This window comes from Alosa alosa, chromosome 11 (assembly GCF_017589495.1).
Source record: "Alosa alosa isolate M-15738 ecotype Scorff River chromosome 11, AALO_Geno_1.1, whole genome shotgun sequence".
NCBI lineage: Eukaryota > Metazoa > Chordata > Actinopteri > Clupeiformes > Clupeidae > Alosa > Alosa alosa.
In genome coordinates, this window is record NC_063199.1 from 19,724,718 (window position 1) to 19,743,068 (window position 18,351).

The 18,351-nt window shown below is 43.7% G+C and overlaps 1 long non-coding RNA gene across 1 annotated transcript; it reads right to left on the reverse strand.

The window, feature by feature from the left end:
• Positions 1 to 15,565: 15,565 nt before the first annotated feature.
• On the reverse strand, positions 15,566 to 17,585 carry LOC125303889. The gene is made up of 3 exons (XR_007195133.1): positions 17,478 to 17,585; positions 17,318 to 17,386; positions 15,566 to 16,599 (listed from the first exon to the last, which is right to left on the reverse strand). It is a non-coding gene; the product is annotated as an uncharacterized LOC125303889 (long non-coding RNA).
• Positions 17,586 to 18,351: the final 766 nt, after the last annotated feature.

Sequence of the window (18,351 nt, forward strand, 5' to 3'; positions counted from 1 at the left end):
CGTTTTTTTACCAGTGACATTCCCCATGGTTGAATGGCAACTGCTGAGGATAACAATTCCCTTATTCTCCACCTAATACACTGACGTTGAGCCCCTTACATTGGCTTGAGTTGAAAGTTTCCCTTTTTGAGATGAATATGGTTTTAATGGGGAAATATGAAAACCCATGGACCATGACGGCAATAAGCCACAAGTCTATTAAATATGTAAAAGTTTCCTTTACATCTCTCCTGACTGAGCTCTACTCTTGCAGCCAGGGGCACCTCCACTCAAGACCGCCTGTCTCTTCACAGTTTGGTAGCACTCCAGATTTTCCTATTCTGTCAGAAGGCTTTACTTCGCCACTGTCTCTAGATAGATAGATAGATAGATAGATAGATACTTTATTTATCCCCAAGGGGAAATTCAAATTCTATAGCTTTGCCCCTGGGGTTTGGGTTCCAGTTATCCGCAGAGCCCCTTTGTGACGATACCATTTGCGGCCAAAAAAAAAGCCTCCGTTGATATCACATAAAACTCAAATGAATTGCACTCTGAGAGATTTAATTGTAATTCAAGCTCGATGTGAGCGCATATAGTCCGTGGATGAGTCTTTATGCTGAGCAACTGAGGCGGTCTGAACTGTGACATCTGAGGTCTATAGAACCGACTCCCAAGCACACTGGAACCCCCTGAGACAGAAGCCTTTAGAATCCCAGGAACAGCAGTGAAAGACTTGTGCTGGTTGATCCACGCACATAAACAGGCCTGGGAGAGCCAATAGGCTCGAGGAAAAGGGGGGCTGGGGGGCAATGGCTGAAAAAAACATGCCAGGCGAGTGAGGGAAAGTAAGGTGTTCACAGGAAGTCTGAGGCAAGTAGGGGGGGACTTCACTTTTCCACAGGTTTTTTGTTTCCGAGTGACAGCTCCCGAGTATTCCTCTCGCCTGTGCAGTCACACACGCTGTGGGGACCACCCAACTGTCTGTTCAGACTTCACGCCCCATTCACAGCGACCTGCCTGTCTCTCCACCAAGCCTCCCCTCCCCGCACGCGGCCAGCTGCTTTGTGTTGCGGGTTGCCGGGGCTTGAGTGGTGGCCCCAGCGGGTAGCGGAGGAACCCACAGTGAAAGGGCAGGGGTCCGGAGAGGACCACGGCAATGCCCGGTGCCCAAGCGTCGACGGGCTCACTATGACGAGCTTGGACGTGAGGCAGTGATGAGGTGTGTGTGTATGTGTGTGGAACGGAAGGAATGAGGAGGTGGGTGACAGCCGGGCTTCACATGGAGAGCGGGGAGATCCTGGCCCAGGAGGTGGCCTGGCTGCAGCAGCTGGGAGTTGGGAGCTGGGCCGGCCCGGGCAGCCCACCTGAGTGGAGCTTCACATGTCTGCTTTGCATTACTGCTCGCCAGTGCCGGGGCCAAATGTGGCTCACATTAGGGGAAGCCATGCCGCAGCGAGATCGGAAATTGATTCAGATAGTGTGCATTGAGGGGAATGACCTAATTACCCGGCAATTCATCTGTTACCACCAGGGCCCCCCTTTCGGTCATCTCTTATAAACGTCTTTCACAGTGAATCCCCATTTATCATATTCAGTCTATACAGAGGGCTCCTGATTATATAAACTGGATTAGGTGTGTCAGTGATGAATAGTGCTGAACAAATCTTTAAATGGGATTTGCAGTTCGGTTAGCTGTGTTTTCTATGAGCTGTCATCTAATCTAGGAAACGGAATACAATTATTCATTGGTAATAGCAATAATTGACACTCCACTGCAAAAGTTGCGCTAAAATTGGGGCAATTTTCATCTTAAAGAAGCAAGACATTACAACAGCATAATTTCTATGTACTGTAATTCTAGTCTGTTTCTAACAATGATGGTACTGTTTCAGCAGACTGCCAAGAAAACATCACAGCATAATCCAATGTGCACACTGTGCAACGTTACAAAAGCACGGATAAAATATTCTCAAAGGAAGTGTCAATATTTGTTTCTTGCTCTCCACAGCAAGCTCAATACAGTGTGACTTTGCTTATTCAGACTTCCGCCATAACACAACTTGTTGGTGTTTGTGTTTAAGATTGCGTTTTTTGTGTTACTAGAGATTAGAAGTTACTGTAGTCAAATGGAGTTCAGTTCTGATAGCACCTCCTGTGTAATTGTATAACCTTTGCTGATATTGTTAGGAAATGACCTTCATTTGGTTTCGCCATATTTCTCAGATGGAGACAGACCAGTCTAGTGCCTCTTGGCTCTGGTTCCTAGTTTGGCTCCAAGTCTCTGCTATTTGTGCTCAGATTACAAAGATACCCATATTATGCTGTTTAAAGGGAACAAAGTCATTCTGAAAATCAGCACGTTCCAAGAGGACTAGTGGCCAGTGCTGACATGTTTTCTACAGTATAAGAGTCTATGTAATTGACCTGGTGAGCACATCGCCAAAGTTTCCGACATTTCCACAATGTCGATTTATGGCTCAGTAAACTTTTACTTAATTAGTTTAGGACTTTTGGGGTCATTCGGGTGCATCGGTCGTGACTTACAGTTGTGTACCTGTGGCCAGCGGAGCAGTGAGTATTCAAATGCCATTAAATGAGATTTTCCTCCATTCTATCAGACACATTTAATGAGAGAAGTTGATACTAAGTCCTGTATCCTTTCCCTGAGGAAATACTTAAACAAATAAAAGGCTCCCCTTTCCTTGGAGCAGACAGGGTGCAATGGGTGACTGAGATCTTATCTGAAATAACCCACAGGAAGGAACAAAGACTTACCCAACTAGCATGAGTGCGCACACACACACACACACACACACACACACACACACACACACACACACACACACATGCACACACACACACACACACACACACACACACACACACATCACACGCACGCACACACACACACACGCACACACACACACACACACACACACACACACACATATGCCTCATGATATGTATGGTTAAATCCCTTTGTGCATGTTTGCCAACTTTATGACAAAGTCAGGGATTTTTCAGCTAAGCTGTATGGGACAGCATATGCTATCCATAGGACTTTTTTTCCAGGCCTGAATGCAATGTTTTGGCACTGCTTGCTGTTTCTAAGCCATGCTAAAAGACACAATGCCATCAAGCACTAGCGAGGGACATTTTCCCCAAAACACCTTTCCTCTCAAGAACGAAAAAGAGAGAGAGAGAGAACCCCCAACACCGCAGCTCACTCCCTGTTGCTCCGTGAGCGTCCAGAGAGCAGCAGTTCCAGAATGCTGATAAGTCCACCATTCACCCCCCGAGTTCATATTTTTTTGTGGAGGTCCATTGACTTTCTCCTTTTCAGGCCCTCTCTAATCCCCCATCTGTGTCCGCGCTGAGGCTCTCCACAGAAGAGGCATTATTCGGGCCCTTATTACGGCGCTCCTCGCGGCTTATCTCCTTCCTGGTGACAGTCTTTTCAAGCCTTCGCTTAATGACTTGGGGAAGCTCACATGCTCAACTTCCCAGGCTGCGAGGGCCCACTGATGTCAGAGGGAGATCGAGGGTGGAGGAATGGGGTAGGGTTGGGGGTGAGGGTGGGTGGGAGCGGGGGAAGGGGTGGAGGGGGCAGAAGGGGAGAAAGGAGCAAGGCACGGAGGTCCCATCGCATCACACACTCCCGCATTCTTCGAGTATGGAGAGCCGCACCCCGTGGAACGCGGTTCAGAGTGACGCGTTCTTCGTTGAGGTGGTTCAGCTGCTGAGCTCCAGCAGTGGTCAGTCAGCTGGACGGTTGCATAAGGGTATAACAATAGAGTGGTGAACTGAGTAAGGGAAGATAATCTTTGAATTTGAGATTAGCCTGGAATAGCATTTGAGTTGTTGGTAAGAAATTGGTAAAACAAACTGTAATGATGAAGATTGTACTAGTGGTAGTTCTTATTATTCTAGATTTATCATTGTATAGTATATCATAGTAAATAGTAAATAGTATTTCATATATCTGACATAAAGCTTTAGGAGTCAAGCATTTCTGGTTGAGAGCATGCCCTTATCCTCACACAAAACTCAGTGGATGTCATATAAAAATGTATGAACACCTAATAACTATCCTTTACCTAAATGAAACCCATAAAGATATCTAGCTAATAGTGCAGTGTAAAGTACACTTTGAAACCCATTAAGTTTCATGTTTTTTATGGGTTTTTAAAATAGATACATTTAGTAGGCATGAGTTTCCTTCCATATCAAAGACTTAGATGCATTTAGGGTGTCCCCTTAAATGTATTTGAGGTATACCTCATCCCCCATTAATCACTCATCCAAACCCACTTTTTCCTCTCTTCCCGACTAAAGTACAGTTAAAAGTCTTAAGTGACAGGGTCTTTTTGAACTATTTGGTGGGATTGACAAGTTTGGTGGCATAGCACAGTGACTGTTTGAGGCTCATGGGAAATGTGGTGCAGGTGTCCCAATCAGATGACACCCCAGGCCTTGTCCCTTGGGGGAACTCGGGGTGGTGGTGGTCGTCATGGGGGGCTAAAAAGCAAGCTCTCTGTGTTTGCGTCTCCAAATCGTAAACTACTTAAGGTCTTGGGAAAACATGCGGGATTGGTCCAATTAAGCGAGTAATGACTGAGGAGAAGCTATTTACAGCAGAGAGGACAGCAGACATGCACGCCCTGGAGGACCGTGGGCCTCAGCAGTGCTGTGCTCAGCTGCTCTGTGCGGCCGCACTCTCACCCATCTGGTTTCCCTTTAGCGCTGAGAAAAAACCATCCACAGCACAGCACACACACCACCACTGTAAAGCTCTGTGAGGAGCACACACACAGATTGCTGTGGCCCATCTCAAACGAGGATAAGACATACATGGTGGCTCCAACAGAACAATTGGAGAAGTCACTGTTTTATTTTCTTCTTCTCTGGAAGCTCATTTAAGATGTTAATTGTGTTACTCCATTGTTGCCATGTCTATTGACATTGTCACTTTGCAAACACTAGCTCAGCATCATTTCCTCATTTGCAGTGGCCACAGCTCCCAGAGAGCTGCTCGGTGAGTAACCCTACTGGCCCCTACTGGCCTTTCACCCTAAGATTTAGCTTCTTTGTGTTTCCCTTTTTTTTCTTCATGCCTAAACCCGCGTTTAATTACACCTCCACACGGTGACCTCTCCAACTGAAAGGACCGCTGACAAAACGCCAGACAAAGGAATGCTCAGTTTCAAGACTAAGGGAACACTGCGATGCCCCATGGCACAGGCAATAACTACAGAAACAAGTCACCTTTTGAAATTCTAGATGCCCCCTACTCCACCTACGGCCTTAATGATTTGACAAGTGCACGTTTACTCGACTCCAAGAGAGGGGAGATTAAGGCAAGGCTGTAATTGCCGCCACAATAGGTGTCTGTCTGTTGACAAGGGCATTGTTGTCTGTTGTTAGTGTGCGTTCCTTCTCTAACTAGCTTAAAGATCTTAAAAGTGGCACATTTTTGGATCTATTATTGTATTTGCCTGCATAACAAACTTCATTTTTGGGGTATGTGAGACAGAAGACAGCAAAACACATAAATGACAAATTAGCATAATAAAGCCAGAGAGGTTTTCCATTTGTTAAGTCCAGCAGGAGGAACATAAATAATTGAGTTATTACTATAGAACACTAATTGGTACAAAATGTGTCGGCTTGTTGTTGTAACATTGCTCTTTTCTGCCAATAACATTGTTTTCCATGTCTGTGTGTGTTATTATAAATGCCAAGTAGTGGAAAATATTTATGTCAACTTGAAGCATGTGTTGTTTTTCAGAGCATGCACATGCTATTGTTCAATACTTGATTGCATTGGAACTTAAAAACATTGCAGCCGCGCAGCTGGCAAGCAACAGTTCCTTATCCTTTGAGCTGCAATGAGAACATTACTGGGGAGTGAGGACTGACTGTGTAGACAGTGTAGCTATGAATTTTGACAGGTCAAATAATGGAACAAAGGCACTTTTGCAGTATGTTTACATGATACACTTGCTGTCATCAAAGGGAGGCAGAGATGAGAATGGAAACTGTTTTGACATCCAATGAAGAGTAATTATTGGACTTGAGAGGGGAATGAGAGGGGAATTCCATCCGATGGCGTTGGATTTCCTGGGGGTGGGAGATGGTAGGCTACCACTGATGCTCTCAAATGTACAACCTAGCACACGTCATGAAACTTCCAAATGAGACGAACCTCATATTTTACTACAGCTGTATAACTGTTTAACAACATTCTTGTCGTATAATATTTACGTCTTTTCTCCATCCTTGGGTTAGCTGTGATGTCACCTAGTTTATTGATTTCAGAACTTATTTAATGGTGTCCAACGGAATCTGGATTTATGTCCCCTTTCTGGTTAATTGGGATTTAAATGCTCAAATACTGGATATATCAAGGTAGATACACATCACAAACACTGCAGGGTTGCTATCATAATCGCCAACATCTTTGCACAGTAGTGATTCTGATGTGAACTATAAACCAAAATACAGTCTGTCCACTTATTCTAATACCTTACAGAGGGGGACATTGACTACACTGCCCATTTTAGGAAGGTGAACCTGGCCAGAGGAGTTGGCTGGCATGGGAGGACGGGGGGGAGGGAGCGTTTCCCCCTTTATCAGCAGGCCTGATCTGGCTGGCCGCCTTGAATGGCTGTCTGTGTAATGACCAGGAGAGGCGTCCACAGTGTAGACGGCAAATAGAGGCCCTCCACACTCATGCTGCCGCCGCTGATAACATCTGCACACTTTTACTGCAACAATAAGAAATGGGGCGCAGCCTGGGGCTCTGGACAGAGGGAAGAGCAGGGAAGTGTAGAGACGGATCAGTGTCTGTGTGAGAGAGAGAGAGAGAGAGAGAGAGAGAGAGAGAGAGACAGAGAGAGAGATCTGTCTGGAGTCTCCCTCTTGACAAGACCAATAACCTTGTTTGTTAGGTTTCGAGAAAAGGTGATCAATTTGTGAAAGACAGCAGGTCGGTATATTCTTCTTTGAAGTTAACCTGGGGCCATTGAGTAAACAACTTGTGACCTGACCAAACAAGCACGGATAAGGAGAGGGCATGTCTGTGCTACACTTAAACTTTTGTCAGAAGTGTTTGCCAGATCGAGGCCCATATGTGTATTTAAGTCTATTTGAACATCGAACAACTATGTTCTATCTATCTATCATGTTATCTGATATATAAATGCATAAACATATTTTATATAAGCTTATCACCCGGAGAGAAGAAATACTCTTTTCTGATTGGCTGGTGGGTTGGCTATTAATTCTGAATAACAGGACACCGTTCCATATCAATGCTTATGAATGGTAACTATAACAACCATAGGACGACGGTTGCAGGCTTCTCAACAATGGAATCAACTGTAAACAAGCTAACTGTCCATGCTATCACTGTTATAGGGCCAACGAAAGTTGTACAACAAGCTGAACTAGTGAGCTTCTTTTTAAACGGAACCGCGTGTTTCCTTTGCTTTACAGTGGCAACCGGATGATAAGCGGGATAACGGCCTTCGAGGTGTGTCCAGTTATACAGAATTAATGGACTCGGGGCGGAGGCTGCGTGTCGGGGAGTTCTTTGCCCCTCGCCCTCGTCCATTAATTCCATATAACAGGACACCTCGGCGGCCGTTATCCCTTACATAATGCATTACTTATTATAAGTACTATTACTTATCAAGGCTAAACTGCAAAATGTAATATATGTAATGTAATAATATGTAATAAATGTAATAATATACACTTTGCCAAAGTCCTTACCTGACACAGGATGTAGACCTGATTAGCAGCATGATGTATGGATGGAATGATCCCGTCCTATCCTACACAAACATACTGTAATGGCAGTCTGCCTCAGTGCAATGAGCAAAGTATAAGTATATATACTCTTTTGATTCCATGAGGGAAATTTGGTCTCTGCATTTATCCCAATCCGTGAATTAGTGAAACACACTCAGCACACAGTGAACACACAGTGAGGTGAAGCACACACTAATCCCGGCGCAGTGAGCTGCCTGCATAAAACAGCTGCGCTCGGGGAGCAGTAATGGGTAGGTGCCTTGCTCAAGGGAACTTCAGCCGTGCCTACTGGTCGGGGTTCAAACCGGCAACCCTCCGGTTACAAGTCTGAAGCGCTAACCAGTAGGCCATGGCTGCTCCTAAAGCCCAACTCATATTGAGCATATACAGAGCTAGTTCATACAGATGTTTGGAGTATGATAGCAATAAAATGAAATGAGTACGGCATATCCATGAATGCATTCAAAGGACAATATGCAATATGTAATTCTTCTCAAGGGACTGATATATTAATGAATGTTGAGCATAAAATAAAAAAGAATATATCACATTAATGCTACATTAGCGAACCAAAAACCTAAAACCATCAGTATGTGAAACTACACTGGTTTGAATTGCATATGGTCCCATTCCTGCTGGTCTCTGCACTTCAACATGGTCAAGCAAAAACTAATTGTATACCTTTCCCCCTCCTGAGGCTTTTGTAATGGTAATGTTAGACCTATAATCTGCTCAGCCAATGCACACTTCCCAGAAGTCCTGCAACCGTGTTTGCTGTGCTGTCTGTATCCTGGTCTGACACTTCTGGGTCCACCATTGACTTCCTTTTGATGTACTCTTCAATTATAGTGTGGAGCAATCATCTCTCCATTCCAAAGATGGTGATTGAGCGGTGTGATTTTTAAAGGAGAATTAATGCTGGTGCCTCGGGCATCGATCTAGCCATGCAAATAAATCACTGATTTTGACTTCTGACATTTAAAAAGACATTTTTGAAAAAACATGACGATTTATACAGACAGTGTGAACATCTTGAATTTGTCTCATAGCCCAGCTTCCTCATGCAAACATCCTTGGAATAGCCTAGTTTTTGCCAACTGTTTGCAGCCTAACTCCATTCCACAAGCTAAAACAGCCACAACACAGTATATTCGATATGGAGTTTTTTTGTTGCAAAGTGGGACCTTTGCACCATCGCACTCAAGGTGACTTCTGGACTTGTTATCAGCAAGATGTAGTTTGCACACTTGGGTTTTATTGCTTTTGATCAATCCAATAGTTGTCCAAAATGTGCACTACCTGCTGTTTTAGTATATGGATAGGTGTCACCGACATCGACTTGCAAAACAACAAGCCACTGCTTCCAAGTTGACTTCGTGTAGAGGTAGCCTGTGAAAACTTTCTGGAACATAGCTTCTCATCTCCTTGCCGCAACCTGGAAAAGCACAAGCGGCGAGAACCATTCTGTCTTCTCTTCCTTTTCTCTTATCGCCGTGAATGCCATCTGAAGCTGCAGTCTAAATTCAAGATGGCTGCTATGCAAGATTCACGTCACTGAGTAGTAAAACATTTATGCCATTTGTTGTAAGGTGCTCTTCGTTGTCATGTACATCATCAATACATATGTTAAACTGGAATCCATGCATTTCCACGGGATTATTTTTGCAATCTGGAAGACACTGTCTGTATAAATCACTGTCTGTATAAATCGTCTTGTAAGTAAACTACCAGTGCTTTTTCAAAGTTCTCAATGTCTCGTTTTAAATGTCAGGGCCCTGGGAAGTATACCAATGAAGTGTGGAGATACGTTGAGCCTCGTAAATGGTGTAAAACAGTGATTTATTTGCATGGCTAGACCGATGCCCGAGGCACCAGCATTAGCCGCCTTGTTGGTAGCATCGGCTAACTAGCGCCAGATTTCGGAGTGCAGGGGACAAGCCGAGATGGGCTATGAGACATAGGTTCACACTCGGCGTCATGTTTCAAAACACTTTAAGGTCAAAATCACACCGGAATTCTCCTTTAAAAGCATCCAGCCCAATAATTTGGATGCATACTTTTATGCCATTTTAGACTGCTCACATGGAAACTTTTGAGAAAGAACAAAAATGGTTTTGATATCTCCTACTTTTCTTCTTCATATCAGAATTGATAAGCATATCAAGTTAAAAAAAACAAGTTAACTCATGTGAGAAGCATTCAATGTGTGTTTAGTAAGTAAATGCAGCAAAAGTATCAAATCCACTTCAGCCACATAAGAAGCAGTCGGCTATACAAGAAAGAAAGATCTAAGAGTTCCTAGCACTCTGTTGCTTATTTGTGTTTTATTTTTTATCAATCTTCCTCTAAATTCTATTCATCCAAGACTGCTGTCTTCCCAGGTCAATTTTTATTGGAAGATGACCATCTCAAAGAGCGGAGGCCCTTTTATCAGTGTGCAATACAGTACCACCCACACATCAACCATTCATGCTGCTAATGGTCCTGAAGAACACTGACCACTTAATCCACCGCCACCCCAGCAGGGGTGCTCTCACCCGAGTGCTTTGAGCTATCCGATTTTCTGTAATTCTGGTCTTTACCGGTTTACACTCCATCACCCTTGGGTGTGTCTAAGGCTAAGAACCTTAATTAATAATGACTCAGCCATCAGACTCCTAACACGCACAAACAAACGAAACGATTCTTCATGGAACCACACAAGATGTAGTTGTTTCAGGGTTTTTTTTTTTACCAAAGATGCATTGGTCAGTTCTTTGGGCCCAGAGGGAAGCATTGTGTTTGCTCTTACCAGCAATGTCAAAGGGAGGTTTTAGCAAAGTACCACACAGTGAGAAAGCTATTCAACACCAATGGCCGGCCAACAACTGTGCCTAATCAGTCTTCAGAGAGTTGTGAACAAACTGGCAAGGAACCATCCCCTGGTCTTGCAGAGAATGGCTGCCATTGTGAGGGGTGAGCTAATGTATGACAGTCGAGTAAACGGCTGTTTGTCTGGATCATTTTCCTCATTAGGTGAGATTAGTGCACCAGCCGGTGAGGAAAGCACGGCCGAATGCGAGCCATGAAGCTGACTTACTCTTCACATGGCTATTTTTGTCTGTTTACTCTTGCTAGGAGAGTCTTTATTGTGCTCACACTTCATTTGAAAACAGCAGTTGCTGTAAATTCGCAGTTCTACTGTACTCTAGTGAGACTCTAGTAAGACAACTTATCATGTTTACCCAAATCACTTAGGCTTTGTTAATTCCCATAGCACACTCTACAAAGCCTTTCAATCCATTTACATGCTCCTACTGGTTCTCAGGAGAAAGTTAGGCATCAACAAAGCAGGAAAAGGGTGCATTGTTAGCAGAGGAAAAATCCCTACCTTCCACTTTTTGTCTACTGTCTGTTTAGGGCTCATCATATTGTATTAAAGAGACTTAGGGAAAAAAGAGTTTTGATGTGCTTTGATGGTCTGATCGCAGAACCTGCCTAGGGCCTCAGACACAACCTGTTCAATTCTCCCAGGGATAGTTATTCAAGGGGGCCACAAAAGTGCCCAGGTTCTTTTCAGAGTAGCACAATTGAAATGACAACGAGAAGCTGTAGCAAAGATTGCAACTAGGATAAAGTCAACATTGTCAACATTCAACTCTGTTAAAGCCTCACAAATAAAGCAAGTATACAGTAAATGCTGGTATAGCGTTTTTTTTTCTTACATAGCCTGTTGTGTTTCTGTTTGGCTCAGCTCTGGAGGGAGATTAGGACAGTCCTCCACTATGATGTGACTTTGAAGTAACATGGTGAGTACCCTTTTTTGTAATTGTCCTATTATGTGCATCCTAGTCTGACATTTCCCTCACAAGAATGTTGTGGCCTTCGTCACGGTCTAGAGACCATCTTATTTTTTTAGCTATGTGGTGTCTGAAATGTTTCTAGCCAACAGTGAAATTAAGTGACCCAGACAACCTTAACATGAACACTACTTTCTCACAGCAGGCGTCTTTTTTGATCTTGTCACCCAAACTTACAACCTAAATTTATTGAATGGCTTAAAAAAATCTGTGATTTCACACTTTTCTCCAAGTGAGGTACTAAGAGTTTCCAGATTACATCCCAAGTTCAAGCCGTAAACTTGTAGAAGGTCTATATGTGATAGACAGCACAAATACTATTGCCAAATATATCTACAGATGATGTATCTATCTTGCTGTATATTTGACAGTTTAAAAGGTAATTCCTGTATAATGATGGGATGATAACATAAACTCCAGGCTTCGTTGTTTATAAGTCAATGAGTGCTGCATGTGCAGCCGCGACTTGCGATGCCAAGTGGGCTGGACTACACAGACTCTTGGATCTGCTGAGGCTGCACATGCATTAAACCTAGTTGTATATACCTAAGGCAGGCATTTCAAAGATTTCCAACTTCCACAAATCAGCATTATATCTCACAGAATTTACTTAGCTATGCAAACCATTTAGAATCAACTCCAAACGAGCCATATTTCTTCATAAAAAGCTTCCCAGAGTCAAAACGAGGAACTTTGTGTTTGCTCTCAGTGTTGGCCAGGTACAGTTGGCCAGGGAACAAAAATCAGCATCCAGTCAGCATCAGACCTCATCACAGTGAGCTAAAACAGACTGCACAAACCTGTTGAGTATAAACCTAAACTTGAGTGATGTGTGACTGTGACTGTGTGTGTGTGTGTGTGTTAGTTCAGAGCACATGTTTACGTCCATCTCTGTACACTCTCTCTTCTTAACAGGAAAAGAAAAGAGAAAAAAAACATTGTAACTCCTTTGCTTGCATCTCGGTAATATTGTGTGTTATTCTAGAAAGGCGATGCAGTCCTGTGCTGGGCCTCCCTGAGGGAACTTCTGGAAATTGGGATTACTATTGACAAGTGCTGGATTACAGAAACCCCGCTGGGATGTCAAAGGGGCACACTGGCCCCTCTTTCACCCCCGGCCTTTGCGGAGAAAGGCATCACTCGTAGGGGTTGTGCACCATCAATGATTTGCTTAAGAAGATCAGAAGACCTTTTGAATGATCAGGGGTCGCTATTTGCCCAAGCCCCCCAGATTTCCCATGGATTATGCCTGCATCCATATCCTGTCACGTCCGCATTGGAGAGCGCTCCACAAAGAGAGCCCAGAGAGACCAGTCCCTCTTTGCCATAAACTCTCCTCCTCCCACAATGCACTTGGTTTGAGTGCTTGTTGGTTGGGAGTTGATATTGGGAAGACAAAGGGAGGCCCTTTTGCCTTTGGCAAATGCACTGCCTGTATTAATAGGAGTTGCCCTACTGGTGCAGACATATTCAATAGACATTTATGTGCAACCCACTCAAACTTCATACATACATATTTTTTGGTTGCCAATGCAAATGATTGAAATGAAATGAAAAATGATGAAATGAAGTCCAGCAAGTCTGATGAGGAGGGTCATATTCCATTAGTCACGCGTCTTCTGCATCATCCTGTAATCACTGTGTCTGTGGATGTCCATGAGATGTCAACCATGCTTGCCGTTCAAAGCCCTGACAAGCTTAAGTCTCAGAGCCCAGTGTGCTGATGGGGTAAACAGGGGGACCCGGAGAGGAAGGGCAAGCACGAGTCAACAAACAGATGGTGCACACGCTACTCTCAGGATGGTGCCTGCTCTGGGGTCGGAACTCATACAAGAGCAGCGGGAGGAATTGGAATAATGCACAGCTCCTCAGCCATTAGCTCGAGGCTAACTTACTTTCACCCAATGTTGGCTGAAAGCTCCCATTCTCTGCAGTTGACATTGTCAGACATTATTGTGTGTTAAGCAATATGTTGAGCTCTGCCAGCACATTCCAACTTGCCATTTCCCCCTAAAGTTAAACAAAAAGACAAATGTCTTTAAGGCGCACATTCATTAATCATGTCTCGATTACGTGTCTGAGGGACATGTTAATGCTACTGGGATAATTCCCCTGTCGTCGTTCCGTCAGGCAGGGCCGTGTATGTTGTTTATGTTTATGGTGGCATGAAGCTCGATCTGTGATTACATTTTGAGGTCGGGGTGGGTTTCAACACCGAGGTGGGTTTGGGTTTTGCCCTGATTGTGCACCGTCAGCACTTCCCCAGTGCCCACCGAGGGTCCGAGACCGACCTCCCCTCTCAATGGTCGCCTCGAGGCCCTCTGCTCTCCAGGGTCGCATTCCCCCCTTTGAACTCAAAACCACAAGAGGTGACTCAATGGGAATGAATTCAGGATATACTATAAGGTCACAAAGGGCCTGTGACAGACACTGCACTGGGTGACTTTGACAGCCATATCCTGACACAGGGTCTCTATGCATATTCCAGTTCTATGAACGTTTTTTTGCTTATCACCAAAAGGGTCATAATTCATGAAGCAACTACTTTAATAGACAGATGTGGGATAAAGGCTTTGTATGAAAGTGATAGGCCTGGTGGAGGAGGGGGCAGGGGATTTCTGTCTTATCGAATATATTCAGGTTAGCACACCTTGCTGGCCATTTCTCCTTAATTTCCTTCCTTCCCATATAATAAATATGTTGCTTTTTGAAAAGTCCATCTATTTGTTCTATTTTACAAGTGAGTACTGCCCTCTAGGTAGTGTCATGAAAACTGCCGTGATCCTGACAGAAAGGCTAATTTGTGCAAGATCTGTTAAATGGGGATTTATTGCAACAATAAACCTTCGGAATGATATCAAACACATGGATCAGGGTACATGCATAAACAAAAACAAACCGAAATTTGCTTTTCTCTGTGGTACTGCAACTACATCTATGTTTAATACATCAACCAAGGTGGCCTTAACTTTGTTTTGGATTTTTTATTATTTACAACTTATTTGAAATAATAGCAATTCAAAGAAAACAGAAGAGAAATTCCATAAAGCTCTGGAATGCTGAGATTTGTCTACAGTGACCCCGTACATCTGGTATATTTTTGTACACACACAAAGATGAGGGAAAAACTCAAATTCACACTGTGACTGGACACTGGACAAATAGTTTAGATACAAAGTGTTGTGACCATTGGACGACAGAGGCTTTCAGGGATTCTGAAAGCATACCCTCTTTGAACATTAGGGTGAAATGCTCCCCTGCCTTGTGACAGAGGTGATGCATTTTTTGGAGAAGTCTTTGTTCCACTGTTTAAATCACGCATATTTAACACACATATTGTTTGGTTTGTAACTCTGCATGGCGTTGGATGTACCTTTAACCTGAATAGACAATATCAAACAAATGGAAATCAAACATTTTTGTGGGATACCAATGTCAAGACAAGTCAACTTTATTTAAATAGTACATTTCATGCACATACTCAATGTGCTCCAAAAGAAAGAGAATAACACAACAAACATGAGATGACCACACAACAAAGCTAAAATAGATAAACATGAAAAGATGGAAATTGAAAATACAAACAATAAGAAGTTAATAAAATAATAATTAAAAACAATAAACAATTAAATTACTTAAATAGCCTGAGTGGGGGCATAGTGACTAAAGCCACCATGTGCTGAATTTCAGTTAATTCTGGGTATTGCAAGGAGCCCTTAATAATGTGAAAAGCATGTGTTCATATGTGTCTCCCAGGCCTTCATTGGTTAAATATTTCACACATATTATATGCATTATGCTACAGAAAACATGACATCAACTGATTTGGTTTTGAGAGTGAAACAGTGTAGGGGGGGGGGGGGGGGGGAGAGAGAGAAAAGGCTCCCTTTGGTAAGAGACTTAAAATTGTTTGCAAAGTTTGCCTCACGCCTTTCTACTTTCCATGATTGACTCTTATTGGGTTTGTTTGAATTCAAACATACTTTTAGCTGGTCCAACTGAACAATTGCAGAGACTTCAGAAGCCATAGCAACATGAACTGTTGCCCCATCAGACAAGCCCTTGTTTGCAGCTAGGCTGATGGACACAACAGAAACTGAAGTCCATGTATCATCACTGTCAAACTACTGAAGCTTGAAGGAGTACTTCCTTAATGCAACTGTTCTGTAAGCATGGTATGCTCCCAGAGGCGACTGGAGCAGAGAGAAGGCCTCATATCACAAGGCCGGCATACGTGACAAATGTGTGTTCTCATGTTGGTAGCCTAGCAACCTCTGCCGGGGTCCTTCGTAGCCCTCTGCCGACACATCTGCCCTGTTTTCCAACAGTGACTCGGCCCAGTCACATGACTTGTTTTGACTATTTCCTGTGCAGACCGTTTGATTTCTTTCACCCCTGGTCTTGTGATTTAACCAGTTCTGGCACCTCTCTCCCCAGCTCTTGTTCCACATCGGCAGGGGGCTTCCTCCCAACCCCTCGCGCTCTTCCTCTCCTCTTTTACTCTCTGTCTGTCTCTGTTTCCGTTTCTCTCAGTCCGTCTCCCTGCATCTTTCTCTCGGACCCTTAGGTCTGGCCGTCGGCGCTGTGCTCTCTGTGGGGACGCCCCGACTTTCTTTGTGCGTGCTCGTTTTCTTTTCCCCCCCCTGTCTTCCACACACTTTGAGCTGTCTGGCCTTTTTTCTTTAATCTTCTCTTCTGTTCATCTCTCCTTCATCTCAACTCACCTCCTCTTGTCACCCTCACCATAGTATGAAAATCTGACTCTCCTTCTATTTTGATTCCATTTCTCTTTCACATGTTTAGGTTTTCGGAGTTCTACACAGAGTTAGGAAAAGGTGGTGACGTGACATAGTCTCCGAAGTTATTGAAACGTGGAGGGACTTCAAAGGCACCCTTCTGCAGGTGTTAACGCTGCTCAACAAAGGGAGTGCTAATCTAGGGGTAGTCCATCAGCTGCACGGTCCTGTCGAACAAGAAACACCTTTGAAGAAACCAGGCTCCATATTGTGATACATTTACTGTAAACTTGATACCTGGCTGCACGGAAAAACCTCTCTCGCTCTCTCCTCTACTTGGCTGTTTCTCTCATTGTATTTCATGGATTTAATTTAAATCCATGAATTCCTACAAAAGTGGAATTACAGTGAGGTAAACAAAGCCAGAACCAAGCACTCATAAACATTGCGCTTGGGCGAGAACATCTCTCAAGTGCATTTGGAAGCATTTTTGTTTGTCTCCTCTGTCACTGATGGTTCTAATTAACTATGTTTTACATAAAATAAACATGATTTCTTTGTTTACAAATTTGAGGTCATTGGAATTTGAATATGATCATCATGCTTCCCCATTCCTTTGTAAAATAAATGTGTCTGGAAAGCATGTAGGTCCTTCCCAAATGGGACCTAGGGGCAGACCTCACATGAATCGGTATGATGCCATGCTGAAGTTCACTGGGAAACCCCTTGACAGACCCTACAAATCACATGGAGTGGCTCTGTTGCGTGGCAATATGTTTTCAATTGCTCGATTCAGGCAGACTGAGGTCATGCTCTTGTGTGGCCTGAACTTGATCAAGTGTCTGCTGAGTTCAGGGAGCCAGTGGCTGGCACCAGGACTCAAGGAGCCAGGACACCGCGTGATTGCTTCCATCCATAAAGGGGTGGTCAACACACAATACTCACTGCTTTTCTCTGGTTGGCCCAGGTCAGCATGTGGAACCAATCTCTCATCCCTGCCTGCAACTCTGAACCCTACACATAAGGAAAACAGAATTGAGCTGGCCCTATAAACACATTGAGTACTCCTGATAAAGACAAAGTATGATTAATTAGCTTTGCTCACGTCCAAGCTGTACTTCAGGGCTACCCAGGGCTGCCAAGACACCTGTTTTCAAGAGATCTGTTTTCTTCATTAGCAGTGATGATAAATGCAGACCACATTTTGAAGCTCTTTTTTCAATCTAAAAAAACAATAGAAAATTATTTTGTCATTTTGGTGACAGTTACTGTATTAGAGAATGAAAGAAAATAGATAAAGCTGTATGATTATGAACAAAATCATGTCACTATCAGGCACACAGGCAGACAAACAGACAGAAACACACACACACACATACAGAGAGAGAGAGAGAGAGAGAGAGAGAGAGAGAGAGAGAGAGAGAGAGAGCAAAGGTGGTTGCTGTATCCTTTGACTTGGAGGAGTCACATGCTGGAGATCTGACACACACATTCCTGTTACTATTACCAAAGCAAGAAACTTGGTAAATGATAGAGTGAAATTAAAGGCATAGTCCTTGATTCTGCCGAGATTGTTGTCAACTGATCTTATATACTCTCCCTTCAATAACATAAGAGCACCAGTGCCCCTTGTTGTTAATTGGCTGAATTAGTGTATTGATTGTTGAGTCACTATGGTTCCCATTCCAGAGCCAGGAATGTGTAAAAACCATAGACTGTATACAAAGATACAAGGATACAAGGAAGTTTATTGTCACATGCATATAGTTACTGGAAGTAAGAAATGCAGTGAAATTATGTCTGGTGTCAGCCTATTTGTGCATTAATGGGGGGGGGGGGGGGGGGCAGTAGAAGAGGGGTTTAGTAGATTAAGTGGCAAGGGGTGCAAAAAAAAGGTGGGGGGGGATTGGGATTGGGTGGGGGGCACCAACAAGGAGCACCCAAGAGCAACAGGGGCAAGGAAAAACTCCCTTACCAAG